This window comes from Falco cherrug, chromosome 14 (genome assembly GCF_023634085.1).
Source record: "Falco cherrug isolate bFalChe1 chromosome 14, bFalChe1.pri, whole genome shotgun sequence".
NCBI classification, from domain to species: Eukaryota; Metazoa; Chordata; class Aves; order Falconiformes; family Falconidae; genus Falco; species Falco cherrug.
In genome coordinates this window covers 9081208-9104354 of record NC_073710.1, presented here as the reverse complement: position 1 = coordinate 9104354, position 23147 = coordinate 9081208, and the positions used below count along the sequence as shown (strand labels likewise).

At 39.2% G+C, this 23147-nt stretch overlaps 1 long non-coding RNA gene across 1 annotated transcript in view; it reads right to left on the bottom strand.

Annotated features, from left to right (window-relative positions):
• Window positions 1–23147, bottom strand: part of LOC129737371 (uncharacterized) — a 317075-nt gene that overhangs the window by 117744 nt on the left and 176184 nt on the right. The gene's annotated exons all lie outside the window — the stretch shown is intronic.

The window sequence follows — 23147 nt, the reverse complement described above, 5'->3', positions numbered from 1 at the left end:
ACAAACTTTATTTCTGATTTTCTTCAGAATTTCTTCAGCCTTTACTCCAGTATTCTCCTTGGTGGGAACAAGTTGGTTAGAACCAAAGCAGACAAACTCTACAGGCAAAAGCAGCAGCAAGTGTTGCCATTTTTATTTATTCACACGTGGCCCCTTGCTGTTGACACATCCAGCCTACAAACACTACCAGCACTCAGTCGGAAAAGCACTCCTGCCTCCTCCTCCATCTCCCAGCTAACACACTCTGGGATGCAGCAGTACATACGGGCTGCGCCAGCAGGGTGAAACTGCTTACCACCTCACCATCTAGCAGCTGCCTCCACACCTCCTATGCTGTCAGTCTCCAAGGAAGCCATATCAAACCTAACTTACCATGCAATCCTTGTTCTTCACAACCAGTTCTCTGGGGCAGCCTCCATCTATTACCACTGCCACTGCTTTATCCCACTTTTTATCCATTTTCTCAATTGCTGCTAAAGTTATTTACTGTCCTGCCTACACAGCCAGGAAACTGCTACCCATCTATCATACTCCTTTACACCTTCCCAAATTGGCTAATGGTTAAATGACACCACAAGTATGCGTGTTTCAGAGCATTAAGTGGACTTCAACAATCTTATTTGTCCCAATTCAAAGTATTGCTTTTCCACATCTAGCTTTCAATATGACATTGAATTTCACCTCTCATTCCACAAATATAAATTTTGGAGAATTCCCTGCCACGTCTACTTCAAATATGGGAGAGAGGAGGAGAGAGATAAAGTGAAAAGCTAAGTGATGGCAACCAACAAAATACAAAAAGACACACTGGAGAACAGAATCCAGCTTAATTTTCAAACTAAGGCTTAGTCTCTGTTGGATAACCTCACTCCTTTGTTGTTTTTCTTTTATGCTTTCAAATTGTGTACCTTTAAAAGTAAGGTCCTATGTGGTCTGCTTCAGTTCTCTTGTGTGCAGGTAGAAGAATCTTATCTTGCTTTCAATGAAACACGTGAATACTGTTCAGAAACTGATATAAAACAGGAATGATATTCTAGTTCAAATCACTCAGTCCCAAACCTGCAAAACAGCTCTAATGCAGTCACAAGGCAGTCTTTCAGCAAAAAATAAGAAGCAGTGTTCTCAAATATAAATCTGTTTGGTTATACTGTATGCAATAGATCTTCCGAAGAAGCCACCTGGAGAAGGAAGTATCAAAAAATGAAGGCCAACTGCAATAAAAAGCACAAGCCTGTTAACCTGCAACATGCTAGCACATGCTTCCTCAAGCTAATTAATCAAAATCCACTGAAGACTGAGAATCATTAGCCTGGAGTTTCTCTGGCCAGATAAAATAGTCTAGTCTAGAAAGTTAGGCTTTTTTCTATCCTCTGCATATTAGTTTCACACAAATTCCACCTGCAAATGGGTTAAAATAGACTCCTGTATTTTTTCCATATCTATTACTGCTGAAATTTCTAGTTTGCTGCTAGTTCGGTAGAATAGGTTCCCCATATAAAATTTAATTATGTTTTCCAGGTTATTAAAACCAAAACATCACAAACTTCTTTTTGACATGCAAGCTTATAGAGGATCAGATCGCAGAAGATACTTTTATTTTGCTCCAACTTCACCCTCTCTCTCCAACCCTTGTCATCAAAACTTTTCTTTAAGCCATATCCCTCAGCACCTGAAGTAATCAAAACATTGTAAGATTGATACCGTATCCTCTTTCATTGCTATCCTAGCTATTTTGGCAACAAAATTACTATGTAATTTTACAAATGTAAAAATACATTTGACTCACAGCTTTTTGCTTTATCATTCATTTCCTAAGGTAGCCTCACCAGTACCTTCCCAAGATGCTCTAATTGGATAAAACAGGCTAAGATCACAACTGCTGAAGTACAGATTAGGTCAGATAAAAGAAAAACAATTTATAAAAAACAGTTTTGTAAACTCTTTCAGCTTTCAAATATCCATACTCTGAAGCCCTAAAACAATCTGGATATTCCAGCTTTTCCCTGTACAAGCTTGCCTTTCAAGCAACATTTAAAAAAAAAAAAAAGCAGAACTACTTTACTTGTTAGTATAAATGAAACTATTTCTTCCAGATCAGCCCTAATTGTCCTTCTACAAGACAGCAATTATTGAACTGCAAAATACCTTAAGGAAATGTAATACCTGTTAAAGTTTCTTATACCAGCCTTCCCTTTACTTTAAGGTAATAAGCTTCCTTTGTGATTGTTTCTTACTACACTCCATACTTTTTTTCCTTTGTGATGCAAAAGTAGTGCAAAGTCACAGAAATATGCATAACAAGTGTCCTTTATTGAGCCTACAGGGTGATTATTTATTTTAGGGGGTTTTGACAGTGTACCAAACTCTGCTGCACTCAACATGTTTAGAAATACTCTCCCCAAGCTTTTGTCACTCTAAACAAGTACTTCCAACCCTCATCCCTTCACAAAATCTTTGGACAGCAAACCATAAGCTTCAGAAAGACTTGCATCTTTGGATGGTCCTCCCTCACTGTGAGCAGGTAAAGAGCTTTTGAGAAAAGTGACAGAAACTGGACCTTGAAAGTTATTTAAAATAAGAAGCCTTATTGTAAGCAGCCCTAACTCAAGCCTAACGTTTGCTGCTTGCACCCTTCAACATGGACAGGCATGGCCCATGCACTCAAAAGAAACTGAGTTTTGGCACTCTAAATGTGTGGCAGAGAACAGATTTCTGACAAACTGAAAGAAAAAACCCCAACAAACTAACACGCAGTTACCACTTTGATGTGACTAACATTTCCCTTTTAGTCATTCAGCGTACCAGTCCTTATCAAAGGACAGTATTGAAAGTATTTCAAGTACAATCTTTTTTCTACATACCCCAGCTCACAAGCAAAGACTGCATTTCTTCCATTGAGACCTACATTACCTTCCAAGAACAATTTTTTTTACAATGGACTTCATGCTGCGCACTTCTACAATGCAGCACACACTACTGATAAGGGATTTGAATATTTTCTGCATAGTTTCAAGTAGCTTCCATCTACATTATCTTCTGTGATGCTGTTTTCAGTATGCTCATGGAGGATGTCCAATTTACATTGTCCCTTAAGTATTTCCAGAAATGAAGTATTGAACTAACCTATGTAAAAGTTGTCTTTGCGTTGTAAATTATAATTTACACTTTCAAAGACTACAACATCCATCAGTACTTAAAGTGTCTTTAACAGTAAAGCTATAGTCAGAAAAATCAAATTCTCTCTGTTCTCAATGTATCAAATTGCATATATATTTCTACAGTAAAGTTTCCTCAAGCCTGAGCAACAGGTACAACTACAGTGTTTCAGGAAATCCCTTGTATTAATAAAAAGAATTAATCATTTTAAAGAGCCTCTTTTGGCATTATTGCAATTATTTTCCTTTGACTAGTTGCTGTAATATTTTCCTCAGACTAATTCTGATATTTATGAGCAAGTGTCATGATTATAGTAGGCCTCTTCCCATTTTCAGTTTCAGAGGGCAAAAAAGAAGCATCACCCAAGTTCCAACTTACGCGATAAATATGAAGTGTTCCACATCAGAGTATACAGGAATAAAAAGTGCCCCTTAGAGAATCATTTAGGTTAGAAAAGACTTTTGAGATTATCAAGTCCAACCATTAACCCAGCACTGCCAAGTCCATCACTAAACCATGCCCCTAAGCCCCACATACACATGGTTTTTAAACACCTTCAGGGATGGCAATTCCACATGTTGCTGCCTGTTCCAATGCTTGACCACCCTTTCAGTGAAGAATCTTTTCCTAATATGCAACCTAAACTTCCCCTGGCACAACCTGAGGCCATTTTCTCTTTGTCCTGTCCCTTGTTATCTGGGAGAAGAGACCTGCCCCCACCTGCCTACAACCTCGTTTCAGGTAGTTGTAAAGAGCAATAATTATCTCCCAGTTCTCAGCCACAGTGACTCGTCCACTTCATGTGCATCAGTATTTGACTACAGTTAGTACCCGTAGCTATGTCAAGGCAAAAATTATGTCAAGAGCTTCCTCTCAAACAACTCTAGGCATTGATCCTGAAGACTAAACCCTCAGGCAAGAACACTGTCAAGATGAACACACTATGCTAGATTCCTTGCCACCCACAGGTCCTGCCTTAGACTAACTGCAGCTCTGAAGACTTGAGTCTTTGGAAATTATTCTCAGACTTTCTTCCACTTTGTTTTTACAAGCACAAAATTGTCTTTGGTAGTGTCCTACATGCAGGGAAAGGCACAACAATGTCCACTGCTTGCTCACCTCTGAAACGTTAGCTACTTTAGTTCCCTTTCTTGCCAGTAGGGGAGGGAAAAGGAAGAGCCAATTACTAACTTTAACTTCGAAACGAAAGCAGCAGCAAAGATGTCTGACGGTTTTCAAAAAATAAGATTTATCACCTTTCATCCTACTGGGATCATATCTTTCTCTGATGCCATTTCAAAGTTGCCCAAGTTTTTCCCTAATCTGCAAAATGATTAGAAATACCTACTGTCTCATGGAAAGACGTACTTTCCCTAACCAAACGCAAGTATTCTTTAGTTATGCCATGGCCCAAATAGAGCAGTGCATGTTTCATAGGGAGCGAGGGAAGGGTATCCTCCCTTGGCATGCATATTAAGAATGGTTAGAAGTTTTCACTGAAAGTTTTTAGCACCAATTAGAGATATGTAAGCTGACATGATGCTGCTAGTTAAACCTTTGTAAGCCTTGCAGAATTTAGACTTATTTGACCAGTTAATCTTATAACAGGATACTACAGGTCATAAGGTGTTTCTTAAAATACAAAGGCCTTTTACCCTCACATTTGCCAGACTACTAACTACATTACAACCAGTAAAACCTCAGAAATGTAAGAACACCAACTTGCAGCACTGTAAAGCTTGGCTCATTGATCTTGGCAGTTGTACTGTTAGAAGAAAGCCCCTCTTTGCCTACATACTTCTCCCTCTCCCATATTTAAACAAAAAAATCTGGCTTTTGTCTTTGACAAACCCAGAATTACCAGTTTCCACTAAACCACTGATCTATCTAGAAGAGCTAGGACTCTTTCAGAACATTTCTGAGTTGAGAACATTTAGCAAGTGAAATGGATAGGTGAAAATAGGGAAAGGAGAATGACACATTGCTGAAAACCACAGTTGCGTTACTGGAACTCTAGCAATGGCAACAGTGGAATTATTAACAAGTTACCATTATTGACTGCTTAATGCTATCTTGTAATCTCATGGGAATGCAAAATACTAGCCAGATTCTCCACTACTTTGTACTTAGTTATTTAATACCATTAAAACACTACTAATCTAAGTTCAGAGACACACACTATATTCAATTCCGCCAGGTTCAAACAGCTATGCAAAGACTGCAACAATAGAGCGCAAAGACCATAGCATGCATCTTCACAATCCCTATTACTGCACCCTCAACTACCTGCTGTTAAGATCAAATCAATTCACCACTTTTTAAAGTCAAGACTTGTGAAGTATTGATCACTTCCACTGCCTACTGTATATTTAAATAATGCATCCTATACTCAGGCCTTAGTAGAGGGCAGATCCCCTTGATACTTTATCATCTCTACAGCTATAGATTTTACCATTATTGTATTTGCCTTGCGTTACACTGGACTAAGATTGTATTTTTGATTTATAGTAGCAGACAGGCAATTTATTTTGCTGTTTACTTTTTATAGTTGTTTAGGTGGGAGTAATATATAGAAGGAGATACTTGCTTAAGTCACTAATATCTTCTACTGAGTGGTATATATTTTTCTTGAGAGAACAAAGACATTTGTTGATTTGAACAAACTAAATAGTGCAAACTGCAGAAAACAACAGTATCGCCACCATCTGCTAAAGGTGATTAGTTACAGTATTATACACCCAGAAAAGTCTTGATGGTACTGACTTTCCTTAGGGCAACTGTCCAGCCTCCCAGAGTTTAGTCCTGTGAAAGTAAAGAGCAAGTAGTTAACCACGTACATAAAGCCAGACATTCTGGCAGCAAATTTAAAACCAAGCCTGGTGCTTAGTTTGGTTATGTCATGTGTCCCTGCTTCCCTTCGTGCTTCTCTTTGTTTCCATTTCCATACTAGCAGAACGAGAGCCCAAGCAAGTACACGGTTTAGCCAGGAAAACACTAGAGGAATTGGCCATACAGTAACGGCAGAATCACACAAAATGCCTAGAGGTTGCAGTCCTGCTTGAACTATAGCAAAGAAGCGCCACATGCTTCTAAACCAGGTGAGAATGGAGTGGTTTCAGCTCATTTGCTGATTATGCAGGTTATCACAAGGTATTTGTACTGAGGTGAGTTCTTCCATCCAGAATCCCCTTTCCTCCACCCCAGACCACCAGCACCCATCCAGTGCCCTCAGAAGGGCCAGAAAGACAGAGACAAAAAAAAAAAAAAAGAGAGACACACCATACATAAAAAAAAAAAAAAAAAAAAAAAACACACAAAAAATCCCTACCATACACACACGTCTGAGGTCTTGCTGAACAGGAAGGGAAGTTTAGTCCCAAATTATATTAGGAGAGAAGAAGAATCAATTATCACCTTAATCCTGAGGCAGGAAAGCCAAAGATACCCATCATAAGCCAAGTGTATTCAACACAGCCTACCCTGACATGTAGGGTGAGCAATTTGTTAGCTCAGCTGAGTGCACTGTTACTCAGTTTACAGGGAAGTTACCTATTGGATTTGGCATTTAGAGATGCAAATCCAAGCTAAGCATAGTCATAACAAAAAGTAGCACTGCTCACTTACACTAACCTAATCATGCACTAGCGTTTATAGATTAACATTATCACCACCACCTAACTTCATTCAACATAAGCCTATGTAATTGTTACTATAACATTTGGCAACACTGACTAGTGCCACCAGGCAGTTTTAGGTTAGGTAACACAGCCAGCTTCATATTTCACAGCACAGTTTTCTTAGCTCTTACTACTCCCTGCTTAACACTCCGGTTTCAGCATTCGGAGTGCCCAGCCAGCGGGCCTTACACTGTAACTCTTTTTTACCAGTGGTACCCAATTAATTCAAGGAAGATAGAGGCAGATTAAGTTTTAAAATTGCAGACAGGATGTCACACTCCACAGTATCTTTCCTCAAGACAACTGTGGCTGTGCTTTGAAGGTCTGCCTCTATGACAAATGTTTATTTCTCCATGGTTCTTTTAACAAATGGGAACACTGACTGCGTGTCTCTCTGTACTACCCATTCTGCTTTCCAACAGGCCTGCTTGCCTTGTGGCTTACCTGCACACAAGTTGTAAAAACATCTTTTACAACAGAAATATCTCTGTCCATATGAAGTTCACCTTTCAGTTACTTCCTCAAGAGGACACTACAGTTCTAAAAAACCAAAATCATCACTTCCCCATGTGGGTGCGCAGCACTGCACCAACAGCAAGAGCTTCATTCCTCTGACTGTTCACACTAGTTTGGGAGATTAAGCACACATTGTAAAATAACAACAGAAGGGACCCAGTGAGTCTCCTGCCAGGAGCAGGCAAATCAATAGTCCCTAGCAGGTTCAGATTGAACTCCTCTTTAAGAAAGAGGACTATCCCACACCCCTCAGACTTCACCCTTCCAAGTGTAGAGCTTTAGCACGTGCTCCACTAACAACTCTTAAAAATACTTACAGCTTCTCCTGAACACTTCCCAGCACAGCCTGCTCACCCAACACATGCTCCCAATCCTGCTGACTTGTTTACCCCCTTCTCTATAACCCTCCAGTCCCACAGGTGCTGCCAGTCTCTGGTGATTGGCGAATTGGGTCCAGCTGCTCCTCCAGACAGGCCAAGCTGCTGCTTCCAGCCCCCTGTGACAGGGACCTGCTTGATCCCCACCTTAGGGGGTGCACAGTAGGGTATGGCAGCAGTCACTCACAACTTTACCAGAACTTTCAAAAGTTGTGGCCAGAGCCTACAGCAGCTCTCACAGGAGCACAATGTATTTAGGCACAGACAGAGCACAAATTTGACTTCAACGTTTCTCACTCCCAAATTCCCACTGATGGTATGGGTGCTTCCTCCTGTGGGGACTGGCAGGCCCCATGAGCCTGCTGCATGTCCTGGTCACTTGGTACTGCTGTGCCGACTTCAGATCAAGCACACGTCACTCTGATCTGGTCTCAGCCACTCTGAAAAGTCTATTAGCTTCTTTCAACCTTCCAAATCACTGCCTTGGCCGCAGTTCTCATAACTGATATAGTGACTCTAAAAGAGTTCTGAGAGGTAACCCCTACCTTTTTCCCATTTCTATTGTGACATGACTGGAGAGTTACCCCTCCTCTTTAAACTTTTTCTGTATTTCTTGAGCAGAAATGTAGAAACAGAAATACCGAGCTTCACCACTGACGGAGATCACCAGAGTTACAAGGAAACTGGAGGGGAAAAAAATGTTAATTGTATTTTTACAGATTTCTTCACTATAATTTCTGTGTTGAAATACTGCATTTAATATATATGTATAAGATGTTTTTAGTCAAAAAGATCAAATAACTAGCTGCATTTAATAAGGAAACATACCCTTCAGTGCCTCATATATTTTTTGTCCTATTGCTTTCATTCCCAAGTCTCACTCTCAGATTCGGATCTGCAAAGACTCAAATACAGAAAATTAACCATACTCAGGCCTGATCAGGACTGAAGTCCAAAAGTACATCACCTTCATTCACTGCTTCATGAATCCTCAAGTGGAATTTCTCAGGGATTGGGGGACAAACTTTGCCCAGTTTCTTTTGAGAAGACCTGTTTAGAGCATTCTAGTTCCCACAGTTCACTAGAAACATTTTTTAATTTTTTTGTATTGGGAAACAGATATTTTTTTTACATTTCAGGGGGAAGCTTGTGGAGGACTGTCATAGTTTTTTAAACTCTGGATAAATATTAACAATAATTCCATGTCTGTATTGAGGTCAATGTTAATTATTACTTTATTAACAATATGGCCTTGATGTAATGCTGCTGAAATCTTTAATTTAAACCTGAAAATAATATGTAGTAGGTAGAAAAAAGATCTAAAAACATATTATGTATCAAATGGTAAATACTACAGAAAAACAAGAATGGAGACCATGGAACTACACCTCATAAAACCAAGCTCATAATTCTTTTAGAACTACACTGACACAATCTCTCTAGCTATCACAGAATTACTCACAGAGATGCCCTGATTCATGGTGGGGGTTTTATGTTTGAATTTCTTTTCAAGAGTCACTCAGCTGTGCTGTATTGGATATCAGAAAGAAAGTATTTTTCAGAAGTAAAGAAAAATCTTTGTCTGCTGGAAAGCTGATGATCTTGATTGTAAAAATCCCAACAAAACATTCAGGCATAAAAATTAATACAAGAGTTTACCAGCTTCAGGAGTCCAAGCTTTGAAGAATCAATTATTCTTCCTCTGGAATACAAGGGAACTTTCTTATATTGACAAATCTGCAAAATTGATCTTTTTCATTCCTAGCCATAATTCATCATCTTCAAAAACGTGAAGCTACAGCACAATAGAAACAAGTCCTTTTTAAAAATGGTAATACATTTCAAAAAAGTATTTTAAAATATGTGTTCTTCCTATTGTAGCAAAGCACAAGATGGCAGGAGAACCATCCTGAAAAATCAGTTGTAAAAGCAATTAAATCATTATGCGGATGTAGGGCCAAAGTTGCCACACAAAGACCAGAATATGGTCTGAGGCTTATACACATGCAAAGGCCAGGAGAGAAAAATCACTGTCCTGCTTTTCTGTGATGCAAGAACACTGCTGTTCCTGGACCCAGAGGGCATACGCTGCTACTCCCAACCCCACTTGTAAGCCCAAAGGTGACCTGGATTTTGGCATTCTGCAGCACTGTGCTTGTTTTGGCACCTCCAAAATGGGAGGTACACAGGCCAGGGCTTTGACTGCAAGGACTAGGCTGTCCCCAAGGTATTCCTGAACTTAAGTAGATTTGTCCAACACCTACAGCCATCAAAAGCCTGAAGTTTTCAGTTAACCTTCTCAGGCACGTGTGGTAACAAAAATTCACAATACACCCTCAGAGTTTCCAAATACTAGCTTTCTTTACCTAAAAGAAGTGACAGCACATAAGCAGTAAATGCACCTGAACCATGCACTTCCCATTGGAGGGTATCAGATGATCTTTCCTCAACAAGTTGGTTCACCTAGGCAGCAGCCAGTTCTGTAAGTGCTTTTCTTTGATTAGAAAATCACTCGGCTTTAATGACCTCCCTGTTCTTAGCCCTGTATCATACCTTGTATGAATTTCTAGCTTTTTTTGTATGACAGAAAGAGATGAAAGACGGCTAAAAAGTTACAAGTGCAGCAAAAGTACATTGGGTTCATAATCTTAGAACTAACAGGTTACCTAAAGCCACATTACCCTGAATACCACTCCTCCATAATAGACAGGTATTGCTTCTAACCCTATAGACAAATCATCGAGAAAAAGGGAATAACGCTACCAGCCAAAATACTGACATGTAATTACACTCCCTTGAAGTATTTCCAGCATGTTTCCGCTTAAGTCACCTCAAATCCTTAGGCATCAGAATGTAAATACCTAAAACTAAGCTTTACATATTTCAATTGAATGAAAACCTTATCTTTATCTGTTGACATCTAATTATAGCTTTCAAACTGTGTCAATTAAACTGGAAATGGATAACATTTCTTCTCTCTTCAGAAATACTGTTAAATAATTGTAAACTTTTTTCTTGTTTCAATAATTGATCTAAGAAAAATCTAAGACAACCTATCATACAGTTTTGAAATTGAAATCTGGTGAGTTATAGACAGCTTTCTGTTATGCAGTGAACTGTCATTGGCAGAAAAACTATACAAAAATACAACTGAGGCATTGGTATGTACAGCATTCACTCAACACAGCTTTCAGAATAAATAATCCTTTTTGTCCCCCGTGTATTTTGTTATTATACAGTATGATGCAGTACTAGTTAGGACAGTGTACAATGACATTAGTGGTCCACTAATCATTTGTAGTATTTAGGTTGAACATAATTATTATCTTTACTTTTGAACAGAAATGAGATTTCCAATTCAATGTATGTTTGGCCACTAGGAAAAGGAAAGCCAAAAAACCCCTGAGTTTTTGTGAGTATTCTGATGAGTAGTAATAAGCACATTGCATGCAGCTCAAACAATTCCTAATGTTCCTAATGAGGTTCATACATACCTTATACATATAATGAAGAAATGCAGAACATTTTAAAGAAAGTGTATATATTTTGATACTCCCAGCTTTGAAAAAAAAATTAAATCAGTGCAGTTGATGGGTTAAGAATCACAGCAGCTAAAAATATCTTTCTGTCATGATGTGTTGGTTCTGACATTAGGAAACCATAACTATAAAATTTGTATTTATATGCAGCCAGAACGAACTGATTTAGAGCTTCCTTTTCTCCAAGACAACCTAATTTATATTTTAATTTGCTGGAGGTAATTGATTATCATGGAGTAAATGCATTGTACTGAAAACTCTATTAAATCACTGACTTAATGGGAGCAGAATGATTTTTTTCTCTTATTGGATAAAGTTTAACCTTTGTAAGCATTTTAAAACTAATGTATCAGGCTTTAAATATTTTATGGTCTGTATTAAGCACTGTTTGGGGTTCGTGTCCCTTTAGACTCCAACACAGTACATTATACTATACAAAGCAATTTGCCCAGAGTAATGAGTTCTGTAGTAGCTTCATGAAGACCAATATCGAATTGCTGCTGCTGCAGGCAAACATTTGGTCTGATATAAAGTACAGTGGGGAAGAGGCTGGCAGATTGCTGCTCGTCCTATTTGTATTGTAACTAGCAAAAACATGAATATTCTTTAACTAATGGGTGGTGGTTGGTACAGGGCTCATAGAAACCAATCCAAATTTACAGACCAGAGTAGATAAACTCATCTTTTTAAATACTCAATATCAATAAGGCTATAAAGTGTAATCTAGTAGATAATTAGACCAAAAAATCAAGGCAAATTGATGAAGTATAAAGGAAATAGAAAAATCTATGCATTTCCAGCAACCAATACCCTCAAACTGAAGACCAGAACTAAATTAATAAAACCTGGAAAATTAATTCAGATAATATCTATGTTTTATTAACCTCATGTCTCTATGTTTCTGAAGTGTTTGCTTATACTGATCACATTTACCAAAGTAGGTTTTATTTTATGAGTTTATTTTTTTCCTTGGGAGTAGTTGTCTAGCCTTTTTAGCTGATTTGGTTTAGATAATACATAAGATACACTCAAATTGAAAAGGTTCAGATTTTACCGAGCATTGAGATTCTTTTAGAATCCAGGATTATTATTTTTCTAGCAGATAGCTTATTCTCTTGTGAAAAAATAGCTGCTCAGGAAACGGAAGATTAAAAAAAAATGGGGTTCTTCTCCATTTTTTTTTATTTACAACTGTAGTATATTCATACAAACATTTTGAGGGTTCTTCCATTTACAGAAGAAATTAAAATCAGCTCTGAGTATAATATTACTGAGAGTGGGGTTACCCAATAATTCATGCTGCTTAGGAGGAAGTGCATAAACTCACTTATGAAACTCCATGCAGATGAGACTGGAACTAAAAACCTCAACCTTCATCTCTGCTGGCCATGACAAATGGCTCATTGACTGTTTTTGTGGCTCTGTTCTAACGGAATGGGCAGGAACCCTTCATAGGAGGAGAAGCGCAACTCTTAAGACAGTCATATAAAGGTTTCTAGTTAATATTAGTGGAGATAATGCTATCATTTTACAGCCCTGGTGTAGTGCCAGCTATAGCATGAACTAGATGGATAAAAGCTGTATCTTGCCTTTGGTCTAACTGTGCAGCTACATGGGCCGCTTTCTTTCTCATCCTGCCTGTGATCAAAAATGCTTCAAAGCACACTCCTCGGACACATGCCTTACCACGTCTTCTGCTGTGTCCTTTTCTCTAATCTGAAATATGGTAGTCCTGGGTTTCCTGACCAGCTGTAGTCTAACATACATCTGGATCAATTTGTTATTGTTTAAAGCAAGTGACTATAATGCAAAAAATGCTAACACCAGCTAACACCAAATTTATGGGTAGGTTTTAAGATACAAGCTTCTCTGATTCTCACTTCCCCACACCTGCTAAAGAGCTTGGCTTTAAATTACTTTCAGTTTCAAAAACTGAACTCTTTTAAAGCAGATGGTAAACTTCCACTGCAAATTAATCATGCTGCTCCTATAATTTTTTAATAGAAGTCAGATGCCTAATTTCCTGCACAGCATCTTGACAATTTAACCCATCTAGTACAAGCAGAGGATTGTTTAGAAAAGGAACCTTCTTTAAAAACGAACAGATATCTGCAGGCCTAATGCAAACTGTAAAGCAGAAAGACCATGAAACACAATACAGAAAGAGCAATACATAAACCCATGATTTGGGTTCTTACATCAAACATTTGCATTTCAAATCCTGGAAAGTGCTGTGCGTGTTGATAGCAAAACATTAAGTTTCCTATTCCTTACAGGTTTTTTTCAATTAATCTCCATCATCTCAGGCCTAAAGTCTCATACACAACATTATGTGCTATCAGACCACAGACCTGATTTTCACTTTGTGAAATCTGGGGTCAAAATGTTGCTTAATTCTCTCATTCTGCCTTATAGAAGTGAATTCAGTTCCTGCAGCTGAGCTCAGAGCAACATGAAGGACCAACCCTGAACACTTTCACCTACGCTTAGATCAGCAACAAAGGGATGATGGGATAGAAGAAGCTATAAAATAAAGGCAAATTCTGCTCCTCCTCATCCCTATCTTCCAGCTCAGGAGGCTGAGTACCCAGAGGATAACTGGTCTTACTATAAAAGACTGAGGCAAAGAAAGCATCTCATGCTTTTCCTTATCCTTTGTGGCAATGTTCCTCACCACTTCCAATAAAGGATGCAGATTATCCTTGGCTTTCCTTTTGTTTCTAACATTATTTGTAAAAACATTTTTTGTTATCTTTTACAGAAGTGGCCAGGTTGAGCTCCAGCTGGGCTTTTGCCTTTCTAATGTTCTCCCTGCACAACCTCACAAAATTCTTATAGTCCTCCAGAGCTGCCTGCCCCTTCTTCCAAAGGTGATAAACCCTCATTTTTCCCTGTGTTCAGCCACATTTCTCTGTTCAGCGAGGCCAGGCTTCTCCCCTGCCAGTTCATCTTTTGGCACATGGGGACAGCCTGCTCCTGCACCTTTAAGGTTTCATTTTTGAAGGATGCCCAGCCTGCCTGGAGCCCTTGGCCCTTCAGGGCTGCCTCCCGAGGGACTCTGTCAGCCGGGCTCCTAAACAGGCCAAAGTCAGCCCTTCAGAAGTCAAGTCCTTTCTCTGACTAGAGACATTAAAGTCCAGGTATCATATCTGGAGAGACAGGCACAGTGCATTTTCCTTTCCATGTGAGCAGAACCATAGACTCTTTGAGGATATCTGGAAATATTTTCACCAAAGTATGAAAAATGAGTACCTTATACATTGATATTTTTTTAAGAATCAAATAGATCCAAATGTATCAGACTGTCTGAAATAAAACAAGAATGGATTTAAGAGAAAACAAAACCACAGCAAAGATAAGGCTCCTTCATATGCAATATAAACGTTTCTGAGAAAAACAATGGGGAATTTACTAAGTGGAAGATGCTTCCCCATGCCCGTTCAGGCAAATTTTTAGGACAGTCTGAAATTTTATTTTTTATTTTATCATCCTGCAAAAATACGTTGTCTATCCTACCAAAGACGGAGTTCATTGGATTAAACAGAATTCAAAAACTGGTCTGTGAAAGACGAAACTTGGGTAAGAATATGGACCCTTTGGGCTTCAAGCTTCTCTCTGTATGCTCATTGTGCTGAGTAAAAGAGTAAAAGATACCTGTTTGTGAAGGAGCTATTACTGTATCACTTTAATAAGTTTATAAGTCACATCTTAGGGGCAAAACGACTTGCTTGAACAAACATTAGTTGAGCTAAGAGGCTGAGGGCTACAGCAAAAAATCCTACAACTTAGAAATCCAGAGTTTCTCACTGTACAAGCATGTAAACCTGCTTTTGCAAAACCAAGTCAGTTGTCATAAGGATGCATTAAGGAAAGACTGACAGAGACCTAAATTATGGTTTACCCTGAAACTGAGAAGACAGATACTTTGTAACACACTATTAGGCAGGAGCATCTTGGCTAACTATAAGTGCCATAAGCAACCTCACCATGGCAGTAGAGTTCTGCACAGGCTGATTCATAGTTCTACAGTTCATGGACTTCTTCACTCCATGCTGTCTTAAGTATCTCTGCAGGGCAGGTGTGATCTAACCTGTTATATCAGGCATCTGCAAAATGCTGCAGCGTGATATCAGTGCTCTGGATGTCAGCAGTGACATATGAAGGTTGTAATAAATATTTTTTTCTGATTCACCTTAACCTGGGTTATAGACAATTTTACACAGATGACTGCAGCCTCCACACTCTGCAGGCGGTTATGAAAGACGCTTCTCCAAGTTCACCCTGACTCATTTCAGAGAGAGAGTTGTTTAGGTGAGTGAAGGTATGGTTCAAACCAACCTGTCCTAAAAAAGCACCTCTGACAGAGAAAGCACTGGACTGACTGAATCCAGAAGACTACAAAAACTGTAAACTGTTATTATTTTAAACATCCTGTGATTATTTTAAGTCAACTTTATTTTAAGGCCCAATTCTGTCAGGTGTAGCTGATAATGGCAATTAAATGTGAATACAAACCGGGCAGAATTTAGTTTACCCTGATAAATGCAGAACATTAGAGCTTTCTGGAGCTCAGAAGTCATTAAGCCTGGAAATTAATCATGTTCGCATGCACAGAAAAATCTAGTCCCCAGAGAGTTTTGCTAAAATTCAGAAACAGATTCTTTCTGGGTTGAAAGCTATTTGTTCACTAACATTAAAAAACAAACACAGTAAATCTCAGTGCCAATGCCAGATTTCAAGTCTGCAGTTACCAGCATTTGTCCTGCATTAACATCTGTCTTGATGGTTGTGTTCCTAGATCCATCTAGATCCCAGACAGCATTTCATACATTGAAACAATGAGTGGCCTATTGTTGCTAAATTTATGTAGTGTAATTAAATGTTATCCCATCCACAAATCTTGCTTTGCTGTCATATATTTCAGGCCTATCCAAGTGCTGGAACACCAAGCACTACAAGAAAAAATGTCCAAGATGTGCTAGACCAAAAGTACTGCTTGCTAAGTCTGAAGACATACTGCTACTTGTTTATCTGTTTTATGTAATAACTCTCTTCTATCTTGACTGGCTATTTATTTGCATAGTCTCCCCCAGTGATCCAGTTATCAGGTGGACCAAAATAATTAATACAATAAGAATATATGGCCATGATGCCTCCCTGAAAGGGAAGAGGGAGAAATTCATTGTGGATATTAATTGTCTGAAAGGGGGAAAAAAGACAGATGCATTAATTTTTATGCACATTTGCCATATATTGCTGCTGGTCACATCAGATATATAAGTGTTCTTTGATACAAGTATGCCTCTAAAGAGAGTGCTGGGAATCTTGTGCTGGCAGTTGTGTTATGTAAGTGTACTGTCAGACAGAGTGACTCGGGAAGTAGCTCTTATTTTGAAAAATTAAAAACCCACCAGAAAACAAAAAGAAAGGAATAAATTTATGGTTTTGGTTCAGGAAATCTCCTCTGGAGGCATAACATAGTGCTTAAAATAATGAGAAACCCTCTTTGGAGGTATCTCTTACCAAGAAAAAGCTATAGTCTAAAATTGCAATGCTAGAAATGCTGCCCTAGAGAAAGTTATAATACAATGATGAAAGACTTGAGATTCATTTCTGCAACATAAGAAAAATTCTGCCATGGCTCTAAACCAATGCCATTATAAATCTAGGAACATTGGTGCCCTAAAGACAGATCTTACTACAGCACCACATATGAACACTACGACTATGGAAATCTGGATGTGACAGTAGAAATATAATACCCTGAAAAGGAAGATTTCCTCCACTGAAAGCTAATGAAGATCTGTGCTATCTAACAACAACTGTAACAACCCTCATCATCAATGTTTTGAAGGTTTCTCTGTTTCACAGTTTGCTTAGCAACTGAGGCCTTTCAACACCTACCACTTCATTCTGAAGTGAAGGGTGGACTTTGAGACAGTTTAATAAGACATGTTATCCCTTTATGGCAACTTCAGAAAACCATTCATCCTGAAGGACAGTATGAAAGGCTGACTTGCTATTAGTTGCATTTGAGACTCTTCTACTAGGAGAAGGCCCTCTAGAAATGATGAATGCACAGGTCATGATGATTTACAGTAGAAGTCAGTCGAGGAAGCTACCTTGACATCAGAAATAATGGCATTAATCCTTCTTTAAATTGAGATAGTATCTGCAGAATGGTTTGACTGTAAGCAAGAACTTCATCATTTTACCACATCACATCAATAAGTCATACTCCTTTATCAACCATCAATGGGTTCACAGAATTGAAAATATTATTGTAGGAAAAAATTTAGCCTTTTAACAGACTCCAGTTAAGTAGCTCTATATTAAAAAAATGTACTGGAAAATTATAGTAGCCAGTAATAGGAAAAAAATTGATAGCATCTTTATGTACCTTGATGGTATGTCTAAAAACTTGTCTGTTCTACCAGTATCAGCTGGTCAAGAAAAAATAAATGTTATCTCTTTTCCCAACCTTATCCTGTCACATAATTTCTATGAATAAATTTGAATTATATTTTAATTTTAAATTAACCCTATGGTCATATACGACCCAAGGTTCACAGACTTGTGAAGTGTAGTTCTCCTGACACTGGAAGATTGCTTGGGGTGACTCTTACATGTTATTATGGATGATTAATGAAAAGATGCAAGAAATTACACTGAAAGAACTACCAGAATAAAGAAGCTGCTAGTGGTATCCCCCAGAGACTGATCATGGGATCTGACACAAGATTAGAAGACACTACCAATATCGAGAATTGTGAGATGAAATTTAACGCCATCTACAGGACAACCAGGGGATCCGGCCCAGTCAGCACGGGGCTATGAAAGGCAGGTCCTGCTTGACAGACCTGGCCTCCCTCTGTGACAAGGTGACCCACCTAGGGGATGAGGGAAAGGCTGTGCATGTTGCCTACCTGGACCTTGGTAAAGCCCTTGACACAGTTCCCCACAGCATCTCCTGGAGAAACCAGCTGCTCATGGCTTGGAGCATGTGTGGGTACAAACTGGCTGGATGGCCGAGCCCAACAAGCGGTGGTTAATGGAGTCACATCCCGCTGGTGACCAGTCACACGTGGTGTTCCCAGGGCTCAGTACTGGGGCCAGTTGTGTTTAATGCCTTTATCAACGATCTGAACAAAGGGATCGAGTGCACCCTCAGTAAGTTTGCCGACAACACCAAGCTGGGCAGGAGTGTTGATCTGCTTGAGGGTTGGCAGGGTCTGCAGAGGGGTCTGGGCAGGCTGGATTGATGGTCTGAGGCCAATTGTATGAAGTTCAAGAAGGAGAAGTGCCAGGTCCTGCACTTGGGTCACAACAACCCGATGCAAAGCTACAGGCTTGGGGAAGAGCGGCTGGAAAGCTGTCTGGCGAAAAAGGACCTGGAGGTCTTGGTCAACAGCCAGGTGAATGTGGGCCAGCAGCATGCCCAGGTGGCCAAGAAGGCCAAGAAAATCCTAGCCCTTATCAGAAATAGCATGGCCAGCAGTACCAGGGCAGTGATTGTCCCCCTGTACTCGGCACTGATGAGGCCACACCTTGAATACTGCATTCCGTTTTGGGTGCCTCATTTCAAGAGGGATGTAGAGGTACTGGAGTGTGTCCCTCTGGACACAATAAAGGCAATAAGGCTGGGGAAGGCTCTGAAGCACAAGTGTTATGAGGAGCAGCTGAAGGAAGTGGATTTGTTTAGTCTGGAGAAGAGGAGACTCAGGGGGGATCCTATTGTTCTTGACAGCTATGTAAAAGGAGGTTGTAAGCAGGCAGGGGTCAGTCTCTTCTCCCAGACAAGCAACAGGAAAAGAGGAAACAGCCTGTGGTTGCACCAGGGGAGGTTTAGGTTGGGTATTAGGAAAAGCGTTTACTGAAAGGGTGGTGAAGCATTGGCACAGGCTGCCCAGGAAAGCGGTGGAGTCACCATCCCTGGAGGTAGTTAAAAGATGTGTAGATGTGTCACTCAGGGATATGGTTTACTGGTGAACTTGCCAGTGCTGGGTTAACGGTTGAACTTGATGATCTTAAAGGTCTTTTTCAACCTAAATGATTCTATGATTCTGTGACTATAAGGTGCAGGTTTTTTAAAAATAGCAAAAAAGCTTCTTTTGCTATTAATGTACATTCATAAATTGGAAATTATGAAGACAGAAAGAAATCTAGATTATTGCTCAAAGGATGTTTATGTATTACCACCTTGATGCAGCTGTGAAGAAGGTGAATGCAATTCTAAATTGGATGAAAAGAAGCATTTTTATTAGGCACAAGGAAATATTCATGTTAGGAAATAAGAACACAGGAAAGACCTAATTTGGCACATTGCTATCTGGTATAGTTCTGATTATTCTTGATCCATATCCATTAACATAAATGGAAAAAAAATATGAAGAGGGGTTACTTTTTAAAGTATGTCTTCTGAAGAGAGTCTGGGAGAACCTGGATTAGTTTAAACTACCTAAAGAGAAACTCAGGGCTGAACGTGAGCACTGTGATGATCTTCTACAGTGAATGCTGAATGACGAATGACAGAAGTACAGTAGAGGGAAAAGATTGGGACATAGGATGGGGGCACTGGTGTTCTTTGGAGTGTTGCAATACAGAGACCTGACTGGTGTGTCCCCTGGAGAGACGCAGGCCACTGACAGTGCTAATGAACTCTCTTGTTTCTCTTTTGGTTCTGTTTTTGTGGAGGTTTTTTACACCACCTTAACATTTATTGATTTAGTGTTTAAGTTAATTATAGAGCATAGAGAAGTACTTTCTGTAGATTCCTGCATGACAGGTAATTATGATGTGGTTGCCACTGATCAATAAGGAAATAACTCAGTGTTCCAGATGTTTTCAGCATTTCCTTCTAGTCTTCTGCTCAAAAGTTTAATAGTAATATATTTTCCATCTTTCTGGTGTGTGTTTTAAACAGCAGACATCCACAGAGTCACAGAATAGTTGAGACTGGAAAGTCAATTCAATCAGTTTTCAATCCATCTGGCTGTCCCAAGTCTCAGTAGATATCCCCATTCTGATATTTTAAGAAATATAGTTACCATTTGATAAGAAAAAAAATACAATTTTATCTTACATGCAATAATAGATCATTCTTGCTCAGATATGTATTTGCAAGTGTGCCTTCAAGGACAATAATTGGACCTCTAGGTGTCCAAATCTTCATCAGTTTGTATGCAGTTACTTGAACTGCATCCACATGATCCCACAAAAATGAGAAAGTCTGTATATACATGAAATGTGGAACTATATTACTAATCACTACTTTGATTCCTCCTCCTCCAGTCCTTTGCTAAATATCCATGGCTAATTTATGCATCACAGACATAGTGCCAATTCATTCACTGTCTGAGACAGCAGAAATATTTCTCAGATATGCCATTACCTTAGCCCATCCTCATGTAGGCAAACCCATCCAGGCCAGTATGGAGCTACACTTCCATTTTGACCTTAGTGAGTATTTGACCCAAATAACTTCCTAGTGTAAATCTTATTTAAATATTTATATTCTTTACTTTTAGTTCATTCAGATAACTTCAAGAAAACAAGAAAATGCATAGGCTACTAAGGATTAGTGGTGGCGTAATTAATGAGAAACTATCAAATAGGTGTGGTAATTACAACATTCTCTGCGACAAGGTGTTCAATGGGAGAATTCAAAGTACATCCAGGGTATTTAATCCCTTGGAACTCATTTTATATCTGCTTTATTAGGAATGAAATGTGAAGACTTAAACATTGGTCTTGCTTTCGTTGGTCAGAAAATAGAGCTTATAATTATCTTCATAGAGCAGGAAAGTATTTAAGTACTTTGCATTGTATGTATAGCAACACGTTATGGTTCACAATGCAAATTCTGCAGGAGCCTAAAATACAGGCAGATCAAAAAGAAAACTGTAAAGTAATACAACAGAGATGTGGTAAAGCATTATATATAGAAAGCTGTGCACTTAAAAATAAACATCACTTTCCTGTCTAGGGAAAAAAAATAAATGAAGAACTAACTGCCTCTTCAGTTTCAGGGAAACCAGCAGTCCTTGCCAGAAGAATAAATCAGACAGTAGGAGACAAAAACTATTACAGAGTCGCTGTGTGAAAAAGTGGCCTCATTGAAATTGGCTTTAGCATTGTGGATGAATGCCCGATGGCTCGAAACAGATCTAGTTTAGTAAACCTTATCTTCTTCGGTGGTAGATACTATGAAACATACTAGTTACAAGGTCAGCACTGCAAGGTCAAAAGCGTGTGTGGTCATGTCCTACGTACTGCATTTTTAAATGTAAACTAAATAAGGGAAAAATAAGGTAACGTGTCATCTACTGAGCAGCTGGAATCGGTTATATAAGAGAATGTAGAGAAAAAAGCAAGGGAAAGTAAAATGATTGATTCAGCTAATAACTGAAATCAAGAGAGCATAGATTCGTGCCACAAATGCTTCACATAGGTTTTTTTAACTCCTGAAGCTGTGTTTTAGCCTGGTCTGCCTCTTAGAGCCTTTTCAAACAGCAGGTCATCACAAATGATTGTGTTCAGTACAGTAAAATCACCCATATTGCTTCAGTTCCTTTCCACTGTTATTTGCTGGACTGGCACTGTAAATCAGGCATGACCAAATCAGCTAAAGACTAATGGACCAGTTGCCAAGATACAGCTGTGTGCCTTTAGATGCTGAAGTCTGCAGAGGAAATTCTCGTTCTGTTTGCTGGTAACATCAGCGTCCTTATGCTAAAAGCAGTACAATCACCCATGTAAATGAATGTCTTTCTCAGTTTCTAGCGCTCTCCCTTACCAGTACACCATTTGGAGTATAACCAATTGTATTAAGAGGAAAGGAAAAAAGAAAAGGTAAAGTGAAAGGAAAGTCATGAATGGTATATATATATGCTCTAATAAAGAGCTGGAAAACAAAAAATCCAACATGCTGAGGAAAGGAGGGGAAAGAAAGCAAGTTACTTCAATCACGTAATGCAAAGCTTAATGAAGATGGCAAAACATGGTATAACAGAAAGCTCTGTCCTTTTTGACAGAAATCTGCACCCACTTTGGCATCACAGAATTGTCTTTGATAGCTACAGTGTCCTCACACTAAAACCTCCCACCATTTGGAGAAGCTTGGTGCATCTAACAGATGCATATCTGTTAAAAGTATTCATTAGAGGAGTTTCATCTGGCAGAATAAGGCTTTGACAATGCCATAGGAAGCATGGTTGGAACAATAATTTCCTTTTCCCAGCTTTCCTCTAACTTGTTAGGTGTGTGCTGAAGACTACAAAGAAGTGCCAATTGAAGTTTCTGGGCCTGGCGGCTGGACAATAAATACAATTTGTGAAGGAGGCTGAGTATCATTGCCCAGTGCTGGTCTTCAGAGACATACTGCATAAAGAAGAAGTTCTTGTATAAAAACACAATTCCATACCTTAAACAACATGCATACAGACATGGCTTTTCCCAAGTTCTTGCTTCTTTTCCAGGCACTGAGCAGCCCATGCTACCTTACATCTGGTAAAAGAACTGCTGCACAACTGCAGTTAAAGTGTGCACCTTCTTGTTCTGCAATGCCCAGTTCTGTACTGCTTGTGCTATGAGTCTACTCAGATCCATACAGTGCGCCAGAATCACTTGGACAACATATTTACCTGCATAGAGGCACAAGGGCCCCTTTTTTCAGAATCTTCAAAATCCTAAAGCATTCTCTGCTGCAAATAATGTACATGATCTCAGACTTCCCAGGTATGAAGCTTGTGCACTGAATTTGCTCAGAGCAGGTTACTCGGCTTTCCCTTGTCTTCTTGAAGGTTTACAAGGAGAAAGGCATATTTGAAATTTAAGAACAGCATATGTGGGCGCATGAACAGTAGAAAAAAGCTGAACATGCT